The sequence below is a fragment of the Schistocerca nitens genome, chromosome 3 (genome assembly GCF_023898315.1).
Source record: "Schistocerca nitens isolate TAMUIC-IGC-003100 chromosome 3, iqSchNite1.1, whole genome shotgun sequence".
NCBI lineage: Eukaryota > Metazoa > Arthropoda > Insecta > Orthoptera > Acrididae > Schistocerca > Schistocerca nitens.
The window spans coordinates 567,404,301-567,410,808 of record NC_064616.1 but is presented as its reverse complement, the minus strand read 5'-3'; the positions used below and the strand labels follow the sequence as shown (position 1 = coordinate 567,410,808).

General features: G+C 48.7%; 1 pseudogene; it reads left to right on the top strand.

Annotated features, from left to right (window-relative positions):
• The first annotated feature begins 1,351 nt into the window (after positions 1 to 1,351).
• Positions 1,352 to 1,470, top strand: LOC126250189 (5S ribosomal RNA; annotated as a pseudogene).
• The last annotated feature ends 5,038 nt before the right edge of the window (positions 1,471 to 6,508 follow it).

The window sequence follows — 6,508 nt, the reverse complement described above, 5'->3', positions numbered from 1 at the left end:
TGCTGTCATAGACAACTAACGCCAAATTTCGCCCCACTGTCCTAACGGATACATTGAGCGTACCCCCCCCCCCAGAATGATTTCTGCGGTTATTTCACGCCATGTTGCTTGTCTGTTAGCACTGACAACTCTACACAAATGCTGGTGCTGTCGGTCGTTAAGTGAAGGCCGCCAGACATTGCGTTGTCCATGGTCAGAGGTAATGCCTGAAATCTGGTATTGTCGGCACACTCTTGACATGAGGGATCTCGGAATAATGAATTCCCTAACGATTTCAGAAATGGAATGTCCCATGAGCTCAGCAATAATACTGCAATCTGTACATGTGCATATCGCTGTCCCATGGATTTTGTCACCTTATTGTATAGCAAATACTCGTACGAACTATCACTGTTTACACTGGGTGTGAGTACTAGCCGAGTGGGAAGTGTTTTCACCGTTTTAGCGCGCCAATGACATCCCTTCTGCATCTCGGAGCGAAGTGTATCCTACACCTTGGGGAGAGCGGGGAGGGGGGGGGGGGTGAAGAGGGGTGAGGAGGGGAGGCAGTGTGGATGCCCCGCGGCAACAAGGAAAGTCAGGAGTACGGCATAATTGACCACCTCAGCTTCACAATTCTCAATCACCAGTATACTGGCAGGCGGTAACGCTATGTACGCAAAATGAGAATCTGTCAGGGGTAGTCACGACAACATTGCTCCAAGACAATGACGAAACGCGACAATTATGCCAAAATCTACGGAAACTTCCTAGGGAGACCACTAAGGTGAAACGCTCCTCAAATGCGTCTGCTGTGTCCGCGAGTACATTTCTCTGTAAATGTATGGTGTGTATGGTCGACAATCAGTTTATTGGGCCTGTTGTGTCTTACTGCATCGTCTTACAGGGCTCCGTTATATAGAATTTCTTGAAAATGAGCTTCCAGCGTTATTGGAATGCGTTCCTCTGGCCACGAGAATGGATATGTTCTTTTATCATGGCGGGGCCTCTGGAAGCTCTAGTCATCATGTAACACACCATCTAAACCTAACATTCCTAGGAAGATGGAGCGGCTTCAGTGGTGAGGTTCTTGCACCAAGGTCCCCAGAACTTGTTCCTTTACAGTTTTGTGTGTGGGGGTCGGTGAAAGGCGAAGTCTATAAAGAAAAAGTAAACACAAGGAAGAATTGAACATTCGGATGATGAGTAGTGTTCTTAAAAGAACGCCAAGGCGACCTCAGAAGAACTAGAAGTAGTGCAGTGCTGTCAACAGAATTCGAAAGGGCACTGAAGTCGGAAGTGTAATTTATGAAACCCAACTTTGAACTTAATCGTTTGCCTTTACTTAACACCTTCTGTAAGTATCTGCTTAGCCAACAGCCTTACCACAGTGGTAAAACCGGTTCCCGTCAGGTCACTGAAGTTAAACACTGTCGGGCTTGTGAAGGACTTGAATGGGTGACCATCCTGGTCTGTTGAGCGCTGTTGGCAAGCGGGTTGCAGTGAGTACTTGTGATGCCAACTGAGGGGCTACTTGATTGAAAAACAATGGTCTCGGTAACGAAAGCTGACAACGGCCTGGAGAGTGGTGTGCTGACCACATCCCCCTTCATACCCACGTCTGGTAACGCCTATAGGCTTAGGACGACACGGTGATTGGTAGGTACTGTTGGGCCATCCGAGGCCTGTTCAGACAGAGTATTTGTTTAGGTTACATTCTAATAGTTGTATTTCTGTAGCCAATGAAAACTGGACGTTTTGTAGGGGGAATGTTTTATTCGAATTAGTCTACACTACCATAACCTAAAACATTTACTATTCCTCTTAAAACAGCCTGTATATACTTTTGACGATTCGAAAATCAGTTAGTGATATTTGTCTTAATTTACTTCTACTAGACACATAGCGATAATACAGCGGCACACTTGCCTTCCCGAAACATACAATACAGGGCATCCACTCTACGTAGAAAGTGTCCAGGAGATACCAAACATTTTATCAGGGACATTATACAACGTGAACATGAACACCACTTAAAATTCCTGGGGTTGCTCAGGCATATTTTCTGATTATTTTGTTATAAGAGACACATGGTCTCTGGTGGTTTGTCACAGAGTAATTGTATTTGCTTTAATTTCTTTCCACAATTTGTCTTCGTATCTGTATTGCACTGAAAATATCTGCACAAAAGGGCAAGTGTCGGCGATATGCACAGTTTGTCTCGTTTGGAAACAAAATCGTTCCTGCTTCAAAACAAGGAGGAATTAAAGACATTTTCTGTCAGTGGGCAGTGATTTACATCAGTGGGTCAACTAGAAAATTTGTTCTGGATCAGGATGCGAATGCGGATTTCTTGGTTACTTGGTAGATGCTCTGACCACTACGCCATTTGGAGACCACGAGCTCCACAACCGCACCACTGCGCTAGTGTTAGTCTTAGTCATAGAAAAGGGGAATTTTGCTAAAATTCAGTAAAGGTGCGGTTTGGCGATGAAGTCTGCGGCCGCTGGCAGTGTGTGGTAATAATTGGCAGCTATTAGGCCAGACAGAGTAAACATGGTGTGGAGCTGTAGCGGGGTATTGCACATACGACTGGTTTGGAATGGTGAAACAGCGAGGCAGGAAACTGCAGCATTGCTTAAAGTTATTGCGATGAGTGAGGCAAAGCAGTAGGCCAGAGCCAGGGAGGCGATGTGTAAATGGCTGACATATGGGAATTTACCCTTGCCATAGTTTCTGTCTCTCTCTGACACTATGTCAGAAGCGAGGGGAAAACCATTATAAATAGTCAGGCACTTTTAGCTTGAAGTGTGTGCCAGGTCAGTCGAGAGTCGGGTCGGAGCTGTGGTAGTCTACACTTATGGGGACCATTCTGGCAGCGATGTTGTAAATATTCCGTGTAAACTGTTCTTTATTTCCATGTACTTGTTCGCCCTGTATTCTGCCTCTGGGGACACGACACCGGAGAGGGATGGAACGGCAGCCGGGTACTTGGAGATTGCACGGTCTGCCTGAATGACGGCAGTGACAGCAGTCTGCAACGGGACTAGGATGGCCCACATTCGTTTCCCACCTGGTGTACGGGTCCAGGCTAGGCATACGCTCTGGGAGGCGCAGCAGCGCTGGAGCAGCGCCAGAGGCGCCATCTGGCAAGCACCACTAGCGGCAAGTTGCGGCACGACATCCAGGAGTGTGCGGGTTCCAGTCCGATCCTCTTCTAGAAGCAGCGGCCGCCCGAGGGCCAAGGGTGACCAGTACAATCACCTTCATCCCACGGTCGCACAGAGCAGGCCAAACAGGGTGGGGGGGGGGGGGGGGGGGGACGGCGAGGACCAGGGACTGTAGCAGTCTCTGGAATCGTGGGCAGCCGGCTGGTGTGGCCGAACGGTTCTAGGCGCTTCAGTCTGGAACCGCGCGACCGCTACGGTCGCAGGTTCGAATCCTGCTTCGGGCATGGGTGTGTGTGATGTCCTTAGGTTAGTTCGGTTTAAGTAGTTCTAAGTTCTAGAGGACTGATGACCTCAGAAGTTAAGTCCCCTAGTGCTCAGAGCCATTTGAACCATTTGAACCAATCGTGGGCAGCTATGCAGCGCCTGTCGCCCCCCCCCCCCCCCCCCCTTGAGAGGCAGCTACCGGGCAGAGCACGGCCGCCTTCCAGATGAGCAGTCCTGTTGAGAGCAGCAGTGTTGGCATACCAGGAGTTGCTGAGCCGACTGGACTCACGGAACAGCACTGCGAGCAGCACGCTGACGCTACACTGCACCCATCATAGTAGTGTAAACTACGTGAATAAAGTAATGCTTCCGAATACCGCCTGCAGTCCGGAACCGCGGGACTGCTACGGTCGCAGGTTCGAATCCTGCCTCGGGCATGGGTGTGTGTGATGTCCTTAGGTTAGTTAGGTTTAAGTAGTTCTAAGTTCTAGGGGACTTATGACCTAAGATGTTGAGTCCCATAGTGCTCAGAGCCATTTGAACCATTTGAACCGAATACCGCTGTATCACTCTGCACTGCCCCTTGACGCTATTGAACTTCCTCGGCCTCCTGACGAAATCTGGTGTGGTGGGTCCCGGCTTCAGCTCAGCCATCTTTAGTCCCGGGTTCGACCATCGACACCCCCGCAACGGTGGTGTCAGAAGTGGTGCCAGTTACAACGCTGGTACCGGATTTCCACTCCCACATCTTATGTCGAGCAAGTAGCATTGAGGTGTGCCTGTGTAGAGGCGTAGTTGAGGTGTACAGTTGTGTTCATGACTGGTGGTCATACACTTCTTGTTATTTCTTGTCGTTCGGGAAGTGTTCGTCCATAGGACCCTAAAGGGAGGAAAGCAGGACTGTCACCTGCACATGAGCACAATGGGGATGGGTGAGTGACGTTCGATTTAGTGTTACGTGTCATTCATTTGTGTTTTAAGGGGTTAAGTGTCAATTAGGATGGACTTTTTGAAGGTGTCATTTGTAAGGCCAGAGAGCATGTAGTTTTATTTGAATTCAGGGGAAATGGGGGACATGACGACATAGCGCCTAAACGATGTAATTTTTGTAACCTGTCAGGTCACGGATTACCATGTACAAAGTTGGTGCCAAAGAGTTGTTTTATTTGTAACAGATTTGGATATTTGGCGCGCAACTGTTCAGAAAGTAGACGGGCGATGATTCGCTGCAAGAACAAAGTTTTAGGAATAGCAGAGTGGAATTAATAGTAACAGTAGAGCTATAAGCAAGAATGGTGGAAACACAGCAAGCAGCAGAGGCTGCGGCAGTGACTACAGCGGAAGCTGTAACTTAGCAAATTCGGGTATTGTTGGAGGCAAGGGTAAGGGACAAAGAAAAATATGAAGAATTAGCGGGGAGATTTGAGGCATTGCAAGTAGGGAAAGGGATGTCGAGTGAAAGTAAATTGCAGGTCGGGGAGTGTCATAGACCGTTTGACCTGGCAATCGCGCCATTGATTAACTCCTTTTCGGGTAAAACAACAGAGGATGTGTCGGTATTCCTTAATGACATTATCACAATGGCTGATGCCAGTGGGTGGTCGGATGTTGTAATGTTGAGATTGGCGAATTTGTGCCCGACAGGGGATGCCAAGTCGTACGTACTATACCATAAAACGTTGAACAATGTCGGGACGTTTGCAGAGCTTGGGGCTGGGTTACACCAGAGGTACCAGAAACAAAAAAAATGGCTCTGAGCACAATGCGACTTAACTTCTGAGGACATCAGTCGCCTAGAACTTAGAACTAATTAAACCTAACTAACCTAAGGACATCACACACATCCATGCCCGAGGCAGGATTCGAACCTGCGACCATTGCGGTCGCTCGGTTCCAGACTGTAGCGCCCAGAACCGCACGGCCACTCCGGCCGGCCCAGAAACAAAACAGTACCAGGTTTTTTTGGGAAAAATTAAATGCGTTAGTTATGAGAAGAAATGAGACTATGGAGGTTTTCTCAGGCAATATTCGAAAGCTAAATGCACAAACGTTCGAACTGTCACCGAATGGGGAGACGAATAGAGTGCTGTCACAGGATGCCGAGAACAGGGCGTTAGATGTGTTTTTGCGGGGAATACCGCCGGAGAAGTCACGTTGGGTGAGAATGAAGAATCCCAGTGATCTTGCGGCGGCTCTAAGGATTGCCACATACTTAGAGGAGGTAGATTATGTGACGAAGCAAAGCGTGGAGCATAGAGTTCTGGCAGCGGAAATTAAGTGTTTTGGTTGTGGCCAGGTAGGACATAATATGAAGCAGTGTCAGCGTCAGTTGCGGTGTTACTCATGTGGGAAAACGGGTCACTGGGCAGTGAACTGCAGGAGTAAAAGTAAGGGGGAACCTTGGCGACAGCAGCCGTTAAACGAGAATGGGAGTGCTTCAACCGTTGGAGGTCGCTCCCAGTGAAATCAGGTAATGCGCTTGTAGGTGCACAGACGGAATGCTGCTTATTAGGCTTGGTGAACGGAAGGGAACAGAGGTTTCTGGTTGACACGGTGCACACGTGTCTGTTATTAGTCTAGATCTGGTTAGCAGGGGAAGGCTTGAACCACCATGTTATAGGTTACGTGAGGTGGGGGATAATAAAGTGGAGTCATTAGGTACGACGGCACTTCAATTTGTGATCGCAGGAACTAGGTTTAGCGAGCAGGCAGAGGTGTTACCATGTGTGGGTGAGGGGTATTCGGTGATTCTCGGGCTGAACTTCCTTCAAATGGTTCAAATGGCTCTCAGCACTACGGGACTTAACATGTAAGGTCATCAGTCCCCTAGACTTAGAACTACTTCAACCTAACTAACCTAAGGACAGCACACACATCCATGCCCGAGGCAGGATTCGAACCTACGACCGTAGCAGCAGCGCGGTTCCGGACTGAAGAGTCTAGAACCTCTCGGCCACAACGGCCGGCCTGGACTTCCTTGACAAACATCGTGCGAAGATAGATCTTTGGCAACAAACAGTGGAACTCAGTGGAACAATGTTTTGCATGGGGGAAACCGTTGTAAATGGACGGATGTCGCAAGGTGCACTTAACGC